This window comes from Protopterus annectens, chromosome 5.part1, assembly GCF_019279795.1.
Source record: "Protopterus annectens isolate FY-2018-M chromosome 5.part1, PAN1.0, whole genome shotgun sequence".
NCBI classification, from domain to species: Eukaryota; Metazoa; Chordata; order Ceratodontiformes; family Protopteridae; genus Protopterus; species Protopterus annectens.
In genome coordinates this window covers 93882460-93906849 of record NC_056736.1, presented here as the reverse complement: position 1 = coordinate 93906849, position 24390 = coordinate 93882460, and positions in this window count along the sequence as shown.

The window sequence follows — 24390 nt, the reverse complement described above, 5'->3', positions numbered from 1 at the left end:
TTTATATAAAAAAAAAATAATGATCAGCAGGTTCATACCATCCAATCAATTAACAGCTATTATAGATGTTCATTCAACCCAGGGGAAAAAAGACCCCCCCAATTTAACAATCCAAGTTTTTCTTTTTTATTCCAAATATTGTGCCAACCAGCTTTAAAATTTCTATTACCAAAAACTTTATCAATGCAAATAAATTTAAATTGTGCAGTAGGATGTTTTATAGTATGCTTGTACAAAGCATTAATTAAACATTTAGTTCTATTACTAAGATGTTCTGAAATACGTAATCTAATAGGTCTAGAAGTCTGCATCGCTTGCACCAATTTATGCCAAGCTTTTTATAGGCTACCTAGAACAAGATATTATTTATGATGTTGGCCATAATCTGTTTCTGGGTGAAACAGATATTTGGCAGATATTTATGGAAGGCTGCTGGATAGTTTGGAAGTCGGATGTTGAATATTTACAAGAATTTGTTCAATATCTGAATGAAAATAAGTAAGGCATCCAATTTACAGTATATTATGATACTGAATGTATTTCATTTTTGGATGTCCTGTTGAGATGACAACAGGATGGTACATTGGAAACTTCTGTTTATCATAAACCATTTAATTCTAACACTTTACTCCATGCCTCCAGCTGCCATCCAAAACACATTGTCTGAAATATTCCAAAATCACAATCCTTGAGGGTTCATATAATCTGTTCTACTAATGATGAGTTCTTATCTCAACAGCAGGAACTAGATTTGGTGGACGAGGATATAACAAGTCTCATATTCTTTAGATCAGTATAGAGGTTCAAGCTCTAGATAGAGCAGATTTATTGAAATATCAATCCAATAAAACTCAAACAAATGATATTATTAGATTGACTACCAGCTATGGCCATAATACTTTTCACTTCATGGACCTTATTCAACAACACTGGGGCATTCTATTAGCTGATGATCAGCTTAGTAACCTTTAAGGTCCAAAATGTCATTTCTCCTTTAGGAGAGGTAAAACTTTAGGTGGATTTTTTAATCATTATAAACACAAAATACCACCTGTAAATGCTATTCAGGGTACTTTGGATGGTGGAATATTGCTGGGATGTTTTCCATGTGGTCATTGTTCATTTTGTAGGCTTATATTCAAAACAAAGGAATTTACTAGTAAAAATATGTCTTGTATATTTAACATTAATATATTTGCCAATTTCAGTACAGATTGGTTGGTTTATTTAGTTATGTGTACATGTTCAGAATTCTATTTAGGTCAGACTTCTAAATCTATTAGATTGTGTATTAGTACTGTTAGAACTAAATCTTCAACTAATGCTTTGTACAAGCATACTATAAAACATCCTACTGCACAATTTAAATTTATTTGCATTGATAAAGTTTTTGGTAATAGAAATTTGAAAGCTGGTTGGCACAATATTTTGAATAAAAAAGAAAAAAACTTGGATTGTTAAATTGGGGGGGGGGGTCTTTTTTCCCCTGGGTTGAATGAACATCTATAATAGCAGTTAACTGATTGGATGGTATGAACCTGCTGATCATTAATTTTCTTTCTATATAAATGTGATTGAGTTTATGTTTATGTGTAACACACTGAAAAAGTCTTATGGCCGAAGCCGGTCAGTGGATGTCTTTTTGAGCTTAGTTAAAATCTGTATTTACCTGTCACTTGAGTGCTGGCCTTTTTGGATTGACTTTTTATTTGTTAGAAGTGTAAGGTGATAGCTTCATTTTTATTAAGGCTCAAACCACACTCACTGGAAGTTAAAGGTACACACTCAAAAGAGCTGTACTGGAGGGAATGAGTTATTACTTTTTATTTACTAAAACTAAAACTAAATACATTTCTGTTAGTGATTGTTTTGTTCAGCACTCAAGCTTAAAATAAATTAGCAGTGTTGAACATTACAGAATTTTTGTTAAAATAAAATTATTTCTGAGTAGTTTGCCATGTACCTCTTAGATCTGTGGACTCAGGTGACTACCCAATTCATTCCTGCAATAATCCAAAACTGCTGAAGCTTCTAGCTGAAACACCAGTTATGTTATTATTGCAAATAAGTAACCTTTAGAATTGTAATGGATTTTTTTTGGTATTTGATAGTTTAAATGTTCTCCCATGATCCCTAAATCTTTCCTGATGAAATCATGCTTTATGAGTTAACCACATATTTTGAAATCATAATGTATGTCCTTTCTACCAAGCCTAAGAATACTACATTTGCTGACATTAAAGATGAGATCATAACTACTGCACCACATACATTTTTTGTAGAATGTCAAAGATTGCTGGTAGTAATTATGTTTCTCAGTTTGCTATCATAAGCATATCTGATTAATGATACTTAAGTTCTCACTTATATATCTGACAAGAATAGTCCAGAAAGTGTCTTTGGTTCAAAAACCTGTAAGAGACCACTGGTAAACCTTGTTATGATAAACAGGTAATCCTCACCTGTACTTGGATCCTGCTACTTATCCAGTATTCTATTGACTGAATCAAGTTCTGCTTGACATTTAGGGATTTTAATTTTAGAATTATTCCCTTATGCCGCGGTGGTGCAGTGGTAAACATTGTCGCCTCACAGCAAGAGGTTCTCCTGTTCAATTCTCGGCTGGAGTGCCTTCTGTGTGGAATCTGCATGTCCTCCCCATGGTCGAGTGGCACTAAAGACATGCAGGTAGCACAGGCATGAATGGGCGTGCCTTCTTTGAAGGTTGGGCATCGGGCTGTCAACTCGGCACCATAAAAATCCACTGCTAATCATGAGCAGACTGGAGTTCCACTATGGCGACCCCAAACCGGGAAAAGCCGAAAGACATTACTAATTATTCCCTTATGCTGCATAGTGCTGAATGCTTTAAAAAAGTCAAGAAAATCAGTGCATTGTCAATCCTTGTTCAAGTGCAGCTATTGTCTCTTCCAAGAAAGTCATAACATTCAAAAGGAAAGATCTCCCATTAGTAAACCTGTACTCTTCCACACCTAACAGATGTAGACCACCTGTTTTGTTTTGGATATGACTCTCTCCATGATTTTACACAGAATGCTGGCCAATATGATGAGACTAAAATTGGGGACTGATGTGACCCCACACTTTTGTGAACTGGCAAAACTGCAACCTATTGCCATAGATCAGGGATGCAACTACTCAGTAATACTCTATTTGACACTATTAGAAATTATTTGGGGGGGGTTGATATTGTATAGAAATTCATCACCTTTGTTGCATGGAGTTCCATTTTTTTATTTACTTTTGCCAGTAGTTATCATGTATGCAGTTATATAAGGTCTGTATTTTTTTTACTTGTATTGAAGTTTTCAGACATGTGTCTGATGATTTATTATACCCTGGTTGATCACTTATTATCTAGTTGAGAAGTCACTTCACAAGAGAGCTCCCAGGGTGAGTCTGAAAAGGAACTCAGTGCTCTACCCTGGTTAGCAAATACAAAATAAAAAGTATTTTTGCCTTTCAGTTTTCAGACATGAATAAAAAATACATTATTACTGTTGTTATCATTTGAGGACAAGATGAGTTCATAGTTATAGCTGGAAGATTTTCTCTGCTTTATTTAACTTAGACTTGTTTTTATGGCTACAGTAAACTTTTTGCTCTTGTTTCCTTTTGTGGTATTTGAAAGTTAATTTTTTCCCATGGTCCCTAAATCTTTACTGATGAAATCATGTTTTATGAGTTGATCCTTTATTTTGGAATCATAATGTATCCTTTCCACCAAGCCTAACAATGCCACATTTGCTGACATTAAAGATGAATCTTGTTAACTGTGTGATTCCACAAATGTACATTTTTTAATTTACTTATATGTCTTAACCTTACCAGTATATATTCATTAATGGAGAAGTTAGTAATACCACCATATTTAACAGTTTCCTGAGTAGGCTTATTGGGTCACTGAGGACAGTATTAGATGCATCCTTCATAACTAGGTCATCTACTGCATTGTAATTTCCACTGATAAAATCTAGGAAGGATGATTTCTTTATAAATGACTTTGATTTTACTTCTAGGCTGATGATGACAATGTGCTAGGCTGCATTAATACAGAGGCTGCAACCATGGGGGACATTAGTATAATATCTAAAACTCTGACATATTTAGTTAAATATTCCTATGTGTTTTGATAGGCATGGAGTCAAATAATACTAAGACATGTTTTTAATGTTGAGTAATTCACTCACATAATGTTTTTATTGTTAAAGTTTTCCATAATGATTTTATTTTCAATGATTGTTGCATTCTGGACCTTGAACAGGAAATCCTTATGTCTCCAAGAGACAGAAATGCTATATTAAATTCCTGTAGTGAATAATTTATAGCCCTGAGTTGATTTCTTAGCTTCTGGCTTTTAGTCTTTTTTTTTTTTTGCGAAGACTATTACCGCCTTTTAAATCTGCAACAATAAAGTGAAATATTCCCTGGAATTTATTATATGCATTTTGGATAATCCTAGAGCCAGTGTTCTAATCAACTGATATGTATCTTCATAGACCTCTGTCCCTATACAGACTGCAAATAGATTCTTTTAATGCCATAGTCTGCTCTAACTTTAATGATAATTCACAAGGCCCTGCCATCACAATTTGGCTGTTCTCAGTCTATGGGCACAATAGTTGTCAACAGGCATAATATGACTTTATCTGGTTAATGTACACTAGTGGTACTGCATGGCATGTGCAGAAACCAGATAAACTGTCTTAATACATTTTTTCCTTTTATGCAACTATTTAACTAGAATATGCAATCGCCATGCTTGCAAAATACGAAAGATCTTGAGATTTGTAAGACATTTGTATATTAATAATCTTCATCTCCATTGGGATGTTGAGTATGCGCCTAAATAGTTTTTACAGTTAAATCTGAAATCATGATTAGGTAGGAGTATAGCATGATTTCAGATACTTAAAGTCTCTTACACACCATTCATCCACAGCTTTTTATGTCCCTTGGAGGCTGGAAGTGTCAGGCTAAAGCTACTGGTTTGGTCATGTTAGTCTGATATTCTGTGTTCTCCAAAACTTTTCAAAATTTGCCAGAACAATAGAGCACACTGACCATGAGATCCTAGATCATGAGGAAGAAAATGTCAGCTCACCTGTATGTGCAGCCTTTCCTGCTCACTGGATTGACTTGAGAAATTAGTCCCACAAAAGTCCATGTAACAGATATGACGTTTTGAAGTTGATTATGATACGGATCCATGGATAATATTAAACTGTTGTGATGAATGCTAGTGGTGGCGAGTATGAAAATGTACTGTCACTGAATATGAGCAAATGTGGAGAAATTCCACTTTTCCTAAATTTCAGTGACCTAGGAATTAAGTGAATAGGGGGTGCAGGGAAGATACCCCTCCTTATGAAGTGTGGAGTGCTTTGCTCCGCAGAAACGCTGAGTTCAAGTTCAACTATAGATTGAATTGTTCATATTCAATTGAAATTCAGATTTAAACATTTGCATATGTATGTTTATCACAATATTAAACAGCATTCACTTTTTTTACAGCAGCCACTAAGGCTAATAAACTTTAGAGCGCAGTAGCATGCGGCCACAAGACTGCATTAATTTGTTCCATGCTGATTAATTAAACAAGTGGGTCTGGTAGAGTCAAAATATGCCAACAGAAAAAGACCAAAATATAAGGACCCAAATATTCAAAGTTAGAAGCTTTCCAAAAGCAGCATTTTTATGTTCTGTGTTTTTTAAGTGCTTCTATTATCAGTTTGATTTGTTGGCATGGCAGTTTAGTTTTTCAAGGTAAATTATAAGTTATGATTCCTTCTATGAAAATATGTTTACTTGGAAACTACATAGCAGGAAATAAAAGGCAATTTTATATCTTTCTTTTTTCTTTTCCTGATTTTATTTTAAAGTTTCAGAGGTGTTTAACATGGTGCATGCTAGACCCATTCAAAAGTAAACACTGTGTCATTGTCAAACACACACACACACTCACTCATACAATGAATGCCTACACTATCTCCCGGATTCTGCAAACCTTGCACGGTGTGCAGGATTAGTGCAGGAGCTCCAGCAGCCAGTATGTCTGCCGTGCGATCTAGGAATAACCTGTAGGGGGGGTTCACGAGCGCTCCTGCACTAGTCCTGCACAGACTCAGCCCCTGTATGCAAATTACCCCATTTGCAGGAGAAATCCATGCAAATGAGGTGAAATTGCAATCCAGGAAGCTGGAAACCAGCCGTGCAGGACTAGTGTAATCTGAAGAAATGTACTCTGCCAGTAACGGAGTACATTTCTGCAAATTCCAAAACAGGGCCATGACAACTCCAAATAAATGGTGGATATCATTTAGAAAGCATGCCAATGGTCCATTATAAGGCCATTGGCATGGAAAACAATTGAAATAAAAAATATCAACTTTAATTTTTTTTTTTGCCAATCTTGGCTGTTTAAGCGTAGGGCAGTGGCACGCAAACGGGATCGGGGGGGGGGGGGATAAGAAAATAAACCTAAAATATTCATTCTAACTAAAATCACTATTCTGCCATTATAATCAATGGCAGGCAGAAGACAACATGGCCAGTGAATAGTGGTTGCTAAGGGGGAGGCTCAGTGTGAGATATGTAACTATGCATTAGCAGGCAATCCTATGCAAATGAGGGGAATGATAGTGAATCCCAGATTTCCCCTGCATGCTAGTCAGCTCCCAACAGTGTAAGACCAGGAATAGCTTGATGCAAGCCTAGGAGTTAGCTGACATCATGGGAGGTGTCAGGCATACTGTAACCGGATTGGAGCCCTGTGGCTCAGGTTTGCTCCTAGCTTAGCACAGCTAGGCAAGGGTGTGTGTCTGAGGCTGCCTAGCACGCTTTACATTGCCTAAGCGGGTGTGCATGCCGCTCACTGGGTTTTAAAGAAAAAAAAAAGTAAACCTGGAAATAGCAGCTCTGTGCACATTTGAGCACTGTGTTTGCATGGCGCACTCCCAGGCTTAAACAGGAAGGCAATGGGAAGGGAAAACAGCAGTAGGAAGGTAATCTAGGAGAACTAGCATAGCTGGCAGGTGAAATGTATCAGAATCAGCCAATTACACAGGCAGCAGACCAGCCCAGCCCAGAACACTACTATAAACTATGCAAACACCTTCCTCTCTGGTCTATCCCATACTCTACACCACCGGTGTATACAAGCAGGGAAGTTTTAACAAACAAAACAACAAAATGATAGGGACAGCAATAGCTATCATGCAACAACTTGGTGAAGAGGCTGAAGGTGGTGAGGATGTGAATGCTGTCAACCAACCCACAGTGAGGAGACAGAGAAGAGTATACAGACACAGGATAACCTACCAGGGGCTACATGAGCTGGAGGTAGTGGAGTGCTATAGGGTGGACAGGGACCTCCTACAGCAAATTGTTGAGCTGTGCTGGCCACGCCTGACACACAGAACTAATAGAGGGGAACCCATCCCAGTGGATACCAAGGTACGTGTAGGCCTAAGAATACTAGCTACAGATACCTTCCAAAGGCCAACTGGGGATATGATGGGGATCTCACAGACATCAGCATCCTGGGTACTCCACCAGTTCCTGGATGCCATGTCAGCACATGCCGTTGAGCATGTATATTTCGCCAACACCCGTGAGGCATTGGCCAGCAAAATGCAAATATTCCACCAAATAGCAAAATACCCAGAGGTAGTGGGTGCTATAGACTGCATGCACATATGCATCAAAGTACCACCTGGTGAGCGGGATAGGATCTACATCAACTGCAAGGGCTTCCCCTCCATCAACTGCCAGGTTGTGTGTGATGCCCAGAGCATAATAATGAATGTGTGTGCTGGCTGCCCTGGAAGCTATCACGATTCCCAAATCTGGCATCTGATGCAGCTGTACCACAGATTTGCCAATGGGGACATCCCTTACGGTCACCTAGTGGGGGATGCTGCATACGCACTGGAGCCGAGGCTGATGACACCCATCAGAAATGCACACACACCCGAACAAGAACTCCATAATGAGGCACACGCACAGACCAGAACTATAATAGAGCATGTGTTTGGGATGCTCACATCATGGTTCCGGTGCCTGGATACATTCGGTGGAGCCTTGCAGTACTCACCAGCTACATTTACCCAAATTGTCATCTTATGTACCGTGCTACACAATATGATCCTATGGAAACAGCTGCAGCAAAAACAGCATGGGGCAGGCCCACACAGCCCCCCAACATTGCCAAGGCCTGCACAGGCACAGAGTGACTCATAGGAGGAACAACCTGAGCCTGCCCCAGTAGGCAGAAGGAGGCGTGCCCAGTATGCCCTGGCCTTGGCAAAGAGCCAACGCATAACACATACACTGACACAGAAGGGACCCAGGGAATAGCACCTCTCTCTGACTCTCACATACAGTAAAAGGGATGCCAAACATGACACTACCTGTGCTCAACCATGTGTAGGGAGTGCACTATGTGCATCTGACATAGGCAGCCCTGCAGCACCACCCTCAATACTGGGACACCCACAATCTAAGTCACTCAACCTACCAATTGCCGAATAGTGTAGAATGTGTTGTTACCTGTATCTATGGTACGTATGTGAGCATGCAAGGGAATCGGGTGGCTGAATGGTATGCCAGCAGATAGTAGACACCTATAGTGGCACCATGAGATCTGTAACAAATACTGGTGTCACCATAGTAGCCAGTACTACACAGGGTGACAAAACCCACTACAGGAAATTTGTTGGGCCACATGTGTGTCCATATGACTCACACATGCAAGTCAGGGAGGTTCACATACCCAACAACAGTCTCAGCCAGCAGGACAGGTGTAGACCAAAACAAACAAAGGCTGTGCTATGGCCTCTGAATGATGCCTGTGGGTAACCTCCCCTCCCAGGCCTACACAGGCAGACTACAGCAGGTCAGACAGTGGGATGTTAGTTCTGAAGGGTAGGAAGTCAGAAACAAATATGTAGGTCAATCAAAGCTAAGACCTGTAATACACTGATATGCCTCTAGTCAGCATGATAGGTTAGAATACAGAATGAAATGGAGTAGCTGACATACCAGTACAGTCATAGCAAATGTGTACAAGTGTCAGGTGTGCCCCCCTCATCCTACATAAAAATGTAAAAACAGTCAGGTGTGCCCCCCCAATCCTGTGTAGAGATGTAGAAACATTCAGGTGTGCCCCCCAATACTGTGAAGAAATGTAGAAATAGTCAGGTGTGCCCCCCCCATCCTGTGTAGAAATGTAGAAATAGTCAGGTCTGTCCCCCAACAATCCTATGTAGAAATGTAGGAACAGTCAGGTGTGCCCCTTACCCCAACTCAGCGTAGAAATGTAGTAACAGTCAGTTGTGCCCCCCTCCCGCAGTCTTGTGTAGGAATGTAGAAACAGTCAGATGTGCTCCCCCCAACCCTACTTAGAAATGTAGTAACAGTCAGATGTGCCCCCCCAAACCCATTTAGAAATGTAGTAATGGTCTGGTGTGTGTCCCCAATCCGATGTACACACGTCATAACAGTCAGGTGTGCCCCCCACAACCCTATATAGAAATGTAGTAACAAGTGTGTGTAGGTATAATACCAGTGGAGCACAGATGTTCAGAGGTGGTCAAGATAGCAGGATAGGTTGTAGCATCTGCACAATATGCAGGTATGTGCGTATTAGATATTGTGTGAGAGTGGTCAGTATGTATGCATGTTGAGGCAAGACCTGGTGGCCATTCCCAATACTGCTGATGACAGGGACAAGTCCTCAAAACTGCAGTGCCAAAGACAATACCCACCAGTATAACACATGCTAGCAGTAAGCCATTGTAAATGTATGGTGGTAATATGTGTCACCATCTGAAAGACTGGCATGGCATGGCTGTTGGGCTAGATATGCAAGCAGTACACAGAGGAAAGTACCCCAGATGTACAGTATATATTGTGTTACTGTGAAATGGACACATCCTTGGAATTGTACATATAGGTATTCATCACACTATTTGGTTCTGTAGTAGGGGATACTGGTGTTATAGAGGTCATAGATTAGTACTAGGCTAACTGCCCTTGTGAGCCATTTTTTAAGCCTAGCCAATTATCCCCTGTGAAACTCAAACCCTGCACCTTGTGTTTGTAAGACAAACACCTTAACCATAAGGCCACTTGTCTGCCCAAACACTCACAGATCACAAAGGAGGTAGGACTGATGTATTGGGAAACATCTGATGTACCTGCACATGCAAGCATAACTGGAATACCCAATGCATATCTGTGTGTCAGATGCAAGTAGTGTACATAGCACACATGTACCCAGCTCACGCAAACACCACCCACAGGTACCTCTCTGGTCATACCCCTGCTGTGGGGAATGGGTACAATGTTACCCCACCTGCATATGACAATAGTGAAAGAATGCAGCATGCAGTGCAGGTGTCCCATGCAGGTGTGTCACTAACTGTAGGTAGCACCCTGCCAGCATCCACACCACCTGATCAAGACTGATAGAAGGTATTGGCATGAACACCTGGCACACCTACCCTGTCACCCCAGGGGAATATACTGTTTGGCGGTCTGAGACTGTAGGACTGACAAAATGCAACGGCTTGCCACATCTGACCCACATCAACACCTAATGGCCCACAGGCCTCTGCCAAGGGCCTGTGTCTCACATGTACTGCCAATGTATGTTAGGTCATGAACACCTAAATAACACAACACACTCCACATAAGCCATATGCAAGGCCATGTGGACAAACCACAGTAACATGTCCACCATGTCCCACTGCATGAACTGTGGACCAACACCATCACACAGCTGTGATGGGATGATAATCTTAGGGAAAGTATCAGAGAATGTATGCATAATGTAAGGAAGAGGATAGAATAACAGAAGGAGGGTAGGAGCATGGGCAGCATGGAATGTGCAAGGTCCAACACTAAGCTGTGTGCACACACTATCCCTGGCTGTAAACACATAAATGGGTGGCTACATACCTGCCCGTACACCAGAATAGGGGTAATGTCCTGACTCATGGCCCCCTTCCTCTGGGTAACCTATGTGAATCTGTACAACTGTGACGTGTTGCCATAGCAATATAAGGCCATACTGTCATGTTGATGGATGTACAAGTATGGGATCTCCTGCCAGCACTGTACCAAGGTGCTGAACCAGATACACAGGCCCAGCAACAAGTGTCTGCAGCTTTCCCTCCAAGATGGCATAACCTACCATGAATATGTAGGCATCTGCCCACAATACCACACACAGCTGCAGTCACCCTTGTCCCACAAGACATCACTGTTAGCAGGAATGTCCACCTGACAGTACATGAGGACAGAAAACATCACAGTGTATAACAGTACACATGTCTGAATATCTCTGCTAACAGCAGTACCATGTAGCTGAAGCAGCACAGACACAATCACCTACAGTACACACTATTCCCTGCACACTTTGTCACCATATTGCCAAATGATCGACAGATACCCTGCAGAAACAGTTTGCTACCTGTAGGTGTACAATACTAACGTCTGCACTGGAGTACAAACTACATGGAATCGATCCACACATTCAATACAGAAGGGCATATTTGACATGCTCACACACTTAGAGAAATGAAGGCAATGTCAGACAGCAACATACTGAAAGGTCATACTGGGCATGCTCACACACTTAAACAAATGAAGCCCGTGTCTGCAAACAACAGTGGACCAGACATATCTGACAGTTGCAGATGTTAGTGCAGACATTCCTCAGTATGCATCACTCATGCTTTGCACACACAGTGGATAGGAATACAGACATATATCCAAGGACAATACACTATAATAAGCCAAACGTAGATGTACATAGATGTGTGGAGGAGAGTGACTGTGACAAGGAGCCATCTATTATGAGGCCTGCCCCACCCAGCACACAACCACATGGCTACAACCACATGAGGTTCAGATGTCACTCACTGTAGATATTAGCCACCAGTATCTGTCAGCATTACAGACTATGTGGTGCAAGTGCTAGCTGTGCAACATGACTGTACAAGGAAGTAGTAATCTAGCAGCTGTATACACATACCTGTAGAATATAACCCTGCGTGTGCCCGGATGTGGTGTGTCAACCACTAGATGAATGGGTTATGGACCATCCACACACACTGGCCTCCCCATAGCCCTACTATGACAAGCCTGCTGAGGTCATCCACTTTGAAATAAACCTTTGGGAAAGCTGTAGCCCAGTAATCTCCATGGTGTGTCCTGAAACTGCGTACTGCTGTACTGTGATAAACTAGTTAGGTAGGAGTTCTTATCCCAGACATGACAAGTGTGTGTGTGTGTGTGTGTGTGTGTGTGTGTGTGTGTGTGTGTGTGTGTGTGTGTGTGTGTGTGTGTGTGTGTGTGTGTGTGTGTGTGTGTGTGTGTGTGTGTGTGTGTGTGTGTGTGTCTGTGCAGACAGCAATCCTTTTTAGGCTAGTCACACCCACTACAATTCAAATGCCCTACTTTGGTGAGGCTGCTGATGTGGACGAGGCTGCTGATGTCATTCACTGTGAAATACACCTTTCGGAAAGCTGTAGCCCAGTAATCTCTGTGGCATGTCCTATAACTGCATACTACTGTAGTGTGATAAAATAGTTAGGTAGTAATCCAAATCCCAGACATGGCAGCTGTGTGTGTGGCTCTGTCTTTGTAGAGAGCAATGCTTTTTAGGCTAGTCACACTTACTACAATTCAAATGCCCTACTTTGGCAAGGCTGCTGATGTCATTCACTGAAAAATACACCTTTGGAAAAGTTGTAGCCCAGTAATCTCTGTGGCGTGTCCTATAACTGTGTACTACTGTTGTGTGATAAACTAGTTAGGTAGGAGTTCTAATCCCAGACATAGCAACTGTGTGTGTATGTGTGTCTCTGTCTGTGTAGAGAGCAATGCTTTTTAGGCTAGTCACACTCACTACAATGCAAATGCCCTATTTTGGCAAGGCTGCTGATGTCATTCACTGTGAAATACACCTTTGGGAAAGCTGTAGCCCAGTAATCTCCGTGGTGCATCCTATAACTGCATATTGCTGTAGTGTAATAAACTAGTTAGGTAGGAGTTCTAATCCCAGACATGGCAAGTGTGTGTGTGTGTGTGTGTGTGTGTGTGTGTGTGTGTCAAGAGCAATGCTTTTTAGGCTAGTCACACTCACTACAATTCAAATGCCCTACTTTGGCAAGGCTGCTGATGTCATTCACTGTGAAATACATCTTTGGGGAAGGAGTACTCCAGTAGTCCCTGTGGTGCATCCTATAACAGCTTCATGCTGTAGTGTGCTATAGAACTCTGGTAGGGGTTCTATTCCCACACATGGCAGTTGTGGATGTTTTGTGTGTGTTTCTATGTCTGTGTAGGAAGCAATGCATTATAGGCTAGTCACACTCACTACAATTCAATTGCCCTACTTTGGCAATCCAGCTGATGTCATTCACTGTGAAATACACCTTTGGGGAAGGAGTACTCCAGTTATCCCGATGGTGTGTCCTATAACAGCTTCATGCTGTAGTGTGATATAGAACTCTTTTAGGGTTCTGGTCCCACATATGGCAGTTGTGGATGTGTTGTGTGTGTTCCTATGTCTGTGTAGGGAACAATGCATTTTAGGCTAGTCACACTCACTACAATTCAAATGTGCTACTTTGGCAACTCTGCTGATGTCATTCACTGTGAAATACACCTTTGGGGAAGGAGTACTCCACTAATCCCCGCAGTGCTTCAGGTAACAGCTTCATGCTGTAGTTTGATATAGAACTTTGGTAGGGGTTCTATACCCACACATGGCAGTTGTGGGTGTTTTGCATGTGTTTCTATGTCTGTGTAGGGAGCAATGCATTTTAGGCTAGTCACACTCATTACAATTCAAATGCTCTACATTGGCAATCCTGTTGAAGTCATTCACTGTGAAATTCAACTTTGGGGAAGGAGTATTCCAGTAATCTCTGTGGCGCGTCCTATATCTGCATAGTGCTGTAATGTAATAAATTAGTTAGGTAGGAGTTCTAATCCCAGACATGACGTGTGTGTGTGTGTGTGTGTGTGTGTGTGTGTGTGTGTGTGTGTGTGTGTGTGTGTGTGTGTGTGTGTTTGTGTGTGTCTGTGTTTGCAATTCGTATCCTGTATGGAGGTGGTTGTGAGTGTGTAACAACTGGACTCACTGTGGAGTGGGTTTTGCAAATTTCTTATATGGTGGCCCTAGTATATATCACAATGTCCACCATACAGAGATAACAGATGTGAAATAGCCAAGAGGCTGGGGTGCAAATCCAAACCCCTACATGTCACATCAAGGCCAGGTGAGCAATCCTTGTTTTACCCAGAGAACACTCTCAACCCATGTCTCATACACATACACACTTGCCTAGGCAACAGCCACTATGTTGGTGGTACCCTGCATATTGCCCACTGATAGTAACCATGATTGCAGTTGGCTACAGAGGGCATGGCACCCCATCCATCAGTCCAATAGACATGTACATGCCAACAGTGCACCTTCCCCATGTTCCCCACTGGATACCTGCAACACCTGCGGTGCCATCAAATGTGACCCACAAAGGGCATACCATGCCTGAAAAACATGCCCTGTATGGACAGATGCCACTGACACCAGGGAATACCGGTATCATGTTATCAATGTAGGTGCAGGGTCAACCTGCCATCCATTAACACTTCCCACCACATGAGGCCAGGACTGGCATATCTGATGATAACAATCTGTGTACACAACATGGGCCAGACACCCCAGGTACAGTTCCACATGTCACTGTACATGCATGTGGGAGGTGCACACATCCCAGACACTGTCCATGTCACGGACTAAGGAACACATACATGGCAAGCAATGCACAGCATTAGCCACACAATAGTCACCCAGGTGACTGGATGGTGAATACAATGCCCACCTGTGTGGGCAAATCCAGGCACTACACCCCTGAACCACAATGCAGATCATTGTCATGTGGCCTGATGCCAAGGTATACCCATCATTTAACCTTGTATAGCCATCTGGTGCAGTCGACCACTACACACCCATGAAGCAATGCACCCATGCATGTCAGTTCTGGCACCCTGTGTCTGTGTGTGTGTTGTATGATGCGTACGACCACATCCACACTCACTACGTATGATGCGTATGACCACATACATACTCACTACAACTCCCATTGACATACTGAAGCATGTTGTCTGATGTCATCACTGCTACATACCCTTTGACCATATAACCTCCATATGACCCCTGTGGTGCATGTGATACCTGCACAGTAATGTGTTGTGGCAATCTCACTAGTTATGAGTTGTATTCCTGGTCCTGCCAAGTGTGTCAGTGTGTGTGCATCCCTCCGAGAGTGTGGCTGTGTTGACGCTGGCACCTGTTCATGCGGACAGGCACATGTACTACACCTACTGTATAGCTACCATATCCCTGTTGCAGATGTCACTCACCATCACATATACGTTTTGAGGGCTCTTCAACATGTCACCTATGTGGTGCAGCCAATAACTGCATAGACATGTGATAGTACTACATAGTCATCAGGGGGTTGATCCCCTGTACTGGTAGGTGTGTGACACAAACATGCTTAAGTATTACTCTCCCACCTCTCCCTGACTTTTCTTTGCCTCTGTCTGCCTCTCTCACTCTCTGTCTGGTGGATGTGGAGACTTACACCTGCTTTACTTAGGCAGCAGCATGTGTATTTTAAGTGATGCTCATGATCAGCTGATGGCCTCTGCACACATTGCAGCCCTCCTCTAGCTGATTGCATGTGGAACAGCTGTGGTAACATTCCCATAGCCAATTGCATGGAAACACACTCCAATATCTAGGAACATCATGTTGGTGTTGGGCCTTTACATTCACTGTGAGCAGGAACTCGATCTGTTGTTTGCAAACAGCATCTCAGATAGATTGGGGATTTACCTCTAACAACATGCACTGTGGAAACAGGGCAACACACAGGAGGGGGATGTGCCTGACCTGACTACAGACTGTAAGTGCTGTTACACTGCATTTGGAGTAATGTTGGTTTAACAGGTTGTGTGTGTGGATATGGCTGTCCTACATGTTTTAATACCTGCCATGTCAGTGCTATGTTTATAAGGAAACCCCCATCTGTAGAGTCATCTGCAGACTGGGCAGTGTGTGGTGACTTTTGTTTTATGTGTTACCCACAGAACACCTAACTGTGAACTGCAGAAGGTAGTGTGAGGATTGCAGTCTGTAGATGGTGACAGCCGTGAGAGTTACTGACTTCATATCCCTCATAGGACATATGTTGCAACAAACCCTGTTACAACAGTAAATGTATGAGGTTATCACAGCAACATGTCAATATTGGCCCTGTGTATGTGCCTCCAGCCACAACTCTGTCAACCTTTGTACATATGCCATGCAGTAAGAGGTGCATATGTGCTGTACACCATAATTAGTGACATCATATCTGGTAACAAGCCAGTGAGATAGACTGCTACACATGTTATGTATAGCAGGGGTTATATTTTATGACATAACCTGGGCATTCTGTGGTTGTGTGTACAGTACTGAGGTCTGTGAACTTATAGTGATTGTTGACAGTGTGTATGTGTTGTTAATATGCACTTTGGCCTATGTACAGACTGTGGTAGATGTCATTGTTCTTGGTCCTGATCTATTTGATGTTACATGCTGCTCCACTGTATGTTACCCTAACGGCTTACATGTTTGAAAGGCCATAAACACACATGTCCCACACCACAGACAGGCATCAGACCACACTGTGTAGTGGTCCAGTATATGTAGGGTTAGTGTGTAAGTGGCACATATGAGGATGGTATTGAACAGATAGTCCATATACTGCAATATTACACTAGCTTACCATATGTGGCTGTTTTCACATTGGTTGTGGTTATGCACTTTCACACAGGTGTATCATACTCTGTGCTGTGACATGCCTGTAGAGCTTGCTATATATGTTGTTACATGTGCATTCCCCCATAGGAAATGTAGGCCAGTGTTGAGCCAGTCTGCCTGTAGCCTGCACAGTGCTTTGTTACATGCCTAGCAGCTTAGTGTACTTACCCAGTGAGATGTCATGTCCAGATACTTGCCAGATGCACTTCTGCCGGGCCACCATAACAGCCATGGATGTCAGACAGATCAGTGGGATGCTGTACAGATGCATGTCAATATCTAGTGGGTAGTATGTGGCCATGGCACCTCTTTACCAGTGGTTATTATGTGTTAGGACAGACAGGGGTGTGTGAATGCATAACCTATTGGGGCAAATGTATACCAGTAGTTATGTGTTATGCCCATCTACTTGGCTGTTAACATCCACATTGTCAGGCTTGGTTCACATGTCTTGCACTAAAGGGTTCTGTGTATACCTCTGGACTGTCCAGAGTATGTCAGACTGTCCACATATATTGGCCAAGATCTCTGCTGTAGTCCACAGGAGCATTAGGTACTAGCAGTGGTACTGTATTATGATGTCCTTAGGATGACTGTCAGTAGCCAATGGCTCACATGTTAAAAGCAGATGTGACCTCCCACATGCACCATGTCTGTGAAGACAATCCCTATTACAGTAGCAATAGTCTACAAATATACCTGCTATACATACCTGACATCCCCTTGCACTACGAAGTTGGGACTATAGGGGCTGAGGTAGAGCTACACTCCATGTTCAGGACATATGGTGAAAATATATGTATATATAATTATCCAGATATCTATACAGATATATATACATATACATATCGGCATACATAGATGGATATGTATATGTACATAGATATACATATGAACACTCAGATATATACATATACAGAGCAATATATGTCTACACATATACAGATAGAGATACATATGCACATATACGCATGGATATCTATATATATATTGACAGTAGTAGGTATATCAGAATAGATATGCATGCACATTTAGTTACAGATATCTACATATATACCAACATAATTAGGCATATCTATACACAGAGGATGTGCATACATATATAGCTATATATACATATATCTATATATACATATATCTATATATACATACATACATATATATATATATATATATATATATATATATATATATATATATATATATATGTATATATATATATATATATATATATATATATATATATATATATATATATATATATATATATATATATATATATATGTACATACAAAGAGATGTACACATGGCCATATATATGTAGCCCTATACAGGTGTGTACACAGACATATGTATGAGTATACATGGTATGTACATGTAGACATATATAGACCTATTATATGTATATAACCATATTCCTGTCATGTGTAAACCTCACGGTTGTGTATACCCTCCCAGATGTTTCTCACCATATGTATCTGCTATGTGTACATTATGATAAAACAACGTATGTGATGCAACAGTCATATTAATAACAAGGACTACACAATTTAGGAAGTAAAAGCAATTGTTCAATACTACACAATATGTGTATTGACGGCTATATTGGTAAAACAATAGCTCTCTTTACAGTGGTCAAGCTGTAGTGGTTAAGTGTTGTGACTATAGTGTACAGGGTCTTGGGTTCAAGACCTGCAAGGGTTGTTCATTTTGTTGCTGGGCAGAACAAAGGCTGTTGGATACAGAGTGGTTAAGGCAGTCTGAGTAGTTGTAAGCGGGTTTGTATGGGTTTGTGTGAAGCTAAGCGGTGCTAAGCTATGGGTAAACGTACGGGCGCTTACACAGTGTAGGCATCACTTACCAGTGCGCAAATCAACTCAGCTGTTATATTGCAGCAATGTTGATACTTGCTAAGCATGGCTTAGCCCTGGTAACCAGGTCACACCAACCAGTCTGATAACATAGCAGGGTACTCACATCTGTAATAAGTGTATGTAATGCCATGTACAATACATGCACCTACGTGCTTTCATTACAGTAGCAAGGGGTATGTGTATCATGTGTGGGACACAGATGTCTATGTGGCCTGTACAACACTGTTATCCATGTGAATGTGTTACATACAAGGGTATTAGGCCAGGGTACGTGCTGTCACACTGGCATGTAGTGTATCATGACAGTACTACTGTTGACAGTGCTTACCCAGGCAAGAGCAAAGTGCTAATTGTAGTACTGACATCAGGTATACCTGCAGGCATAGCTGAACACTGAGGCCCCACTGTTATATCCCTGGTGTGTGAGCTGTGTCACAGTATATACCCCTTTCCGGGTAATGATCCAACATGTGGAATGTAACTGCAGACTACCATCAGTACAGCACGTTAATGAAGGCTTCTTCCATGTAGTTATGGCATACATATTGTTGTCAAATGTCTATCTGTTACCACACTCATCCTACTGCATAGCTACTTGCCAAGCTGAAGACTGTCAGTCCCTGTACAGATGTACAGATGGCAGGCATTCAGCTGGGATATGTACAGGCAACCTAAGCTTGATTGACACTGACATGTCTGCCCAGCTCTGTAAGAACTGGCACATATAGAAGAGATGTCACCCTGTACGCACCACATGCCATGGGTACCACCACTACACTACCACAGTCAACAGAACATGCTTGGGTACAGGTCTCCATCACAGACACCAACCATGTGTTGTAATGCATGTTGCATACATGTCAACTTGATTACCTCAGTGGCCATGTGCAGGAGGCACCTGGAGGATTGGCTGATGCATGTCATTCTCAACCTGAGGGTCACCACAGTAGTGACTGTCAATAGATTGCCTGCTGCTACCTGGCAGGTGGCAGGATACCACTGCACACACAACCCCTACACAACCCATCTTTCCTTGGACAATAGCTAGGTACACGGCTATGACCACCTGCAGCGATGCATCTCTGTAATGACATGTGTATGTGTGCATGACTGAGTATAGCAGTGTCTGTGTGTTATCACATCTGTACTTGGGAATTCCATGAGGGCCTTCACCACCAACGCAACATCCATTGCCATAGTCAGTTGTGGCTGCTGCTGTATGGGACAATACATGTACCCTGTTAAGTTCCTCCCCATACCGGCTACACAAGCCTTGCAGTACCAGCACTACAGTGTTTTACAAATGGGTTGATAGGCATGGGATACCATTGTGTTCTAGCATGTGTGTGTAGTTGTGCATGTCCATATATCTGTAGGGTACAGCATTCTGAGGCCACATACTCCTGTTACAATACCCATTGCCACACAGTAGTATGGATAGTGTTGATGCTGCCCATAGGTGAAGCATGACAGTGCAACACCCTAGTATATGTGGCATGTGCATAGATGCATATCCCTGTAGTACCACTCTTGGGGTATACTATGGGTTGTATTGCAGTCATGGCCAATGTGTGATGGTGGGTATGGCAGAGTGTCATCATGGGTTTCAGGGAGTACAATAGCCACTGGGGGATGTGGGTGCTGTGTACACTGTCATTACACCAAGGTACACCCAGTATATGTCCATGTACCACATTATGGTTACCACTGTCACCATCAATCATACAGGTAACTGATACCACAATCCAGGCTAGTTATGCATGTGCTGTGTGCAGCCAACCTGTAACACATTGGACACACAGTCATGTTAGTTAGCAGTGATAGGCCCTGGTATCTCAGATGTGTGTCTGCCTGTTATGTGTCCCTTAATGCATATATGCAGTTATGTCACACTATGTTTTGTCCATATACACCCATTACATCCCCCATTAGCATACTGTACATGTCTGGGGATGCTCTGCATGTAACATGTTACCTGGGTTTACACCTCACCCTAAACACTGTGGGGTGTGTGCAACATCAGCAGCACACTTCAGTATCACTACATAGCTAGGTAGGGGTCTAGTCCCAGTTTTTCCAAGTAACAGTGTGTGTGTATATGGATGGGTGTACATCAGGTTGCAGGGTATACATGACTCAATGGGTTACCTGTCCATGTGGCACATGCAATAACCATTTCAGTAACCTGTGACATGCATTCAACTGTACCCCAGATATGTCACAGCCATGATGTCACCACAGTGCCATACCCCATTGTGGAATATGACTGCAGACCAGCCTCATGATGACACATGTACACCTACAACACAAATGGATAACATTATAGGGACCACAACCACCCAGTGGTACTAACAGCTATAATGCATCATTGCTGGATGGCTACACTACCTGCCATATATGCATTACACTTTACTCCTTACAACATGTTACACTGCAGTACCATGGTACACTGTAGTACAGTCACTGTGTGCATCAGAACCATATTATCCTGTCCCTGCACTGTTGGTATGGATGACAGGGATGTGGCACAGGTATCATCATATGCACAGGATGTGATGTCGGTTTGCCAGTGGCCAAGGGTGGGCCATACATTTGACACCATGTGTGTGGGTGAGGGGTGTACTGTGTTGAGCTGGGTGTGGTGCTGTGGTGTGTGTAGGAATGGGGTTGCCCTAGGTATGTTTGTATAGTGTGTGGGTATGCATGCACACAGTTCTGCCATGTGGCTGCCCTACACAGGTGTTTATGGACAGCTGCAGACTATACCTGGCAGGGTGTGCAGTTCACTGCCTCTGGCCATGGACACTTGAACTGTGCCTGCCAGGGGTTCCATGGGCATGTCCAGGTACAGGTCTTCATGTGCTACTCTCACCTGCTGATGACAAATGTCTGTTGGTACCAGGCCCCCCTGGGACTGGCCAGGACCACATGCATGTGGCCTGCTGTGGTGTGGTGTGGCCAGCACCCCCCCTGCAATGCCAGGGCTAGTACTGCCACTAAGGGAACCCCTTGGTGTCTTAGTATGTCCACGTTGACTGCCAGCTGTTGGTGTTGCTGGCCCACATCTACACGGCCATCGCCGCATCCCCACCACATGTTAAAGTGCAGACACACCATAGCCGATGAGGGCCATCATCTCACCATGCCATCTATCCATGAGCTCGGTATAAGCATGGATAGCACCAGACATTTCACAGATGTTGTCGCTTACAGATGAAGAACAGCCTTCTGCAGCCTCAGGCTCTGTCTGGTGTAATGTTCCATACGTGCCTGCGCCGCCATGACAGCCTGAAACATGTGCCTGCTGATACCAGCTATGTCACCTCTGTCAGGAGCAGATGTCCAGTGGCCCTACCACAAGCACCCAGGGACATCTGCCTATGTGGTGCCCTGCCAGACAACCAGCTATGCCTGCTGCAACTGGACACAGTAGGCATGGTTATCACACTTTCCTGTGCACTGCCACCAAATGCCAGCTGTCCCTCCGCTACGGCTACTGGTGATGGGGTATGTATAGGCACTGAAACTGTGTGCGGGGTTGGGGTGGCTAAAAGGGGAATGTCAAATGTTGGTGCAGTGTCAGCCCCTGACAACCCCACCTGTGCCTCAACAGTATTATCATCATCTTCAGTGTCTGTATGGACACCAACATCAGATTGCATGAAGGAAGGACACTGACCCACCTCACCACCTGTGGGGGAAAACAATAAACACAGTGTAAATCCTGTACAGTATTGCCTAACAGTACACACACACAACACACACACACACACACACACACACACACACACACACACACACACACGCACACACGCACACACACACACACACATCCATAATACCTACCTGCCCATGGCTTTACAGTCACATGTATATGTCCATGTGGTACCCCATCCTGCATCACACTTGTTAACATACACACATTGATACCACTCATTAACATATCAGTCCTCTAAATGCCTGCACAAGCGGGCACACCACAAGACGTCTTACTACATTACCTGCCTGACCTGTGTTTAGTGGTTTTACATGGTCTCACTGCTGTCATTCGGTATGCACCCTCTGTATGTCCGGACATCATGAGCATAACCCCTATATGTGTGGGCTACTATGTTCTATCCATAATATCACACACTGGTGTGGCATGTTTATGTAATGCTCAGTACATGCCAGATATACTGCTCATTTAGCCTATCATGTGAAAACTGTAATATTTGGAGACACTCCCTGGTGTTGACTAGTTCCATGCTACAGACCATATCATACTATCAGCTGTTCTATGATTGCACACATGACAGTTCTTCCTGGTGTGTAATGTGGCAGTCCATGTCCATGCACTGCATGGTCCCAAAGAAAGGTACTGCTGTATGAACACCCCACAATCTCACATGTGCATACATCGCCACCCACATAAACACACATATGCACACACGTGTCATACATGCAGCAACCTCCCTCCATTTCACTAGATTGACCCTACAGACAAACCAACTAGCCACCAGGATGCACACACAGACACACGCACACACACACACACACACACACACACACACACACACACACACACGCACACACATACAGGTGAGGTTGCACAATGATAGTACACATAGTCCTCCTATTACTCATCTGTCAACATGCAGAACATATGATACACAACAGCATGCAGTTCAGCTATAGTCAATCCATGCTAGCAACAGTATACATGTGTGTGATGCATGTGCTGTGTCACTAGGTGATGCCCCTTCCCCTGGATACCACTGCACCCATGTACACAATATTACTGTGCACCTGTTCTGCACCCTGCCATGTACTGTGCACTACACCTCACAGGTGTACAGTCCATTGCAGAATGTGTAGTACTGTGTCAGTTATGTCAGCTTTAATGCTCACAGCCCCTATGTTTTTCAGCAACACATACCTGGGATGATATGTGGACAGATATAATTTGTGAATGCCTGATGCCTGATTTACAGCTCTTAGCATCAGCGGACGATGTATGACCAATCCAATATTCTTACACTAACAACCATCAGAGCATACCGTGGCTATGAGGGGTGTACACACCATTGTTTATCTGTCCACCACACAGGTCTTGTGTCAGATATTTCACTGGCAGTATGTGTGTGTTGGGTGCTATCAGTACATGGCTATATCCATTTCTGTTTCTTACCTCAAATTCCTGACTAAGGGTATAATACAGACTATCCTGTAACAACACCAACTTGCTTAGTGTATGACAACAGTTTTCCACATATGGGCCTGTGTTCCAGCCTCTGTCCTCCACCTACATAAAAGGCTTTGCACATATGACATGCTGTCAGAGGTTGTTCTGTAGTGGGTTGTGAGTATGTTATGCTGCCATTCCTGCCATCAGTCCACTTCTGTTGTGTTCCCCACACATACAGTGGGGTTGGGGCCATATATGTGTGGGCTTCACCTACACAGTACATGTGTGCCCTTATGCACTCCAGAGGCCAGTGTATGTAACAGTGGTATATGGCCCTGTATTATTATATCTGAGGGGGAATGCACCATAACTAACTTAGGCTGTTACAACATGTAGGGGTATCAGGGTAAGCTGCCTTAAGGTATCTGGATGTACATTAC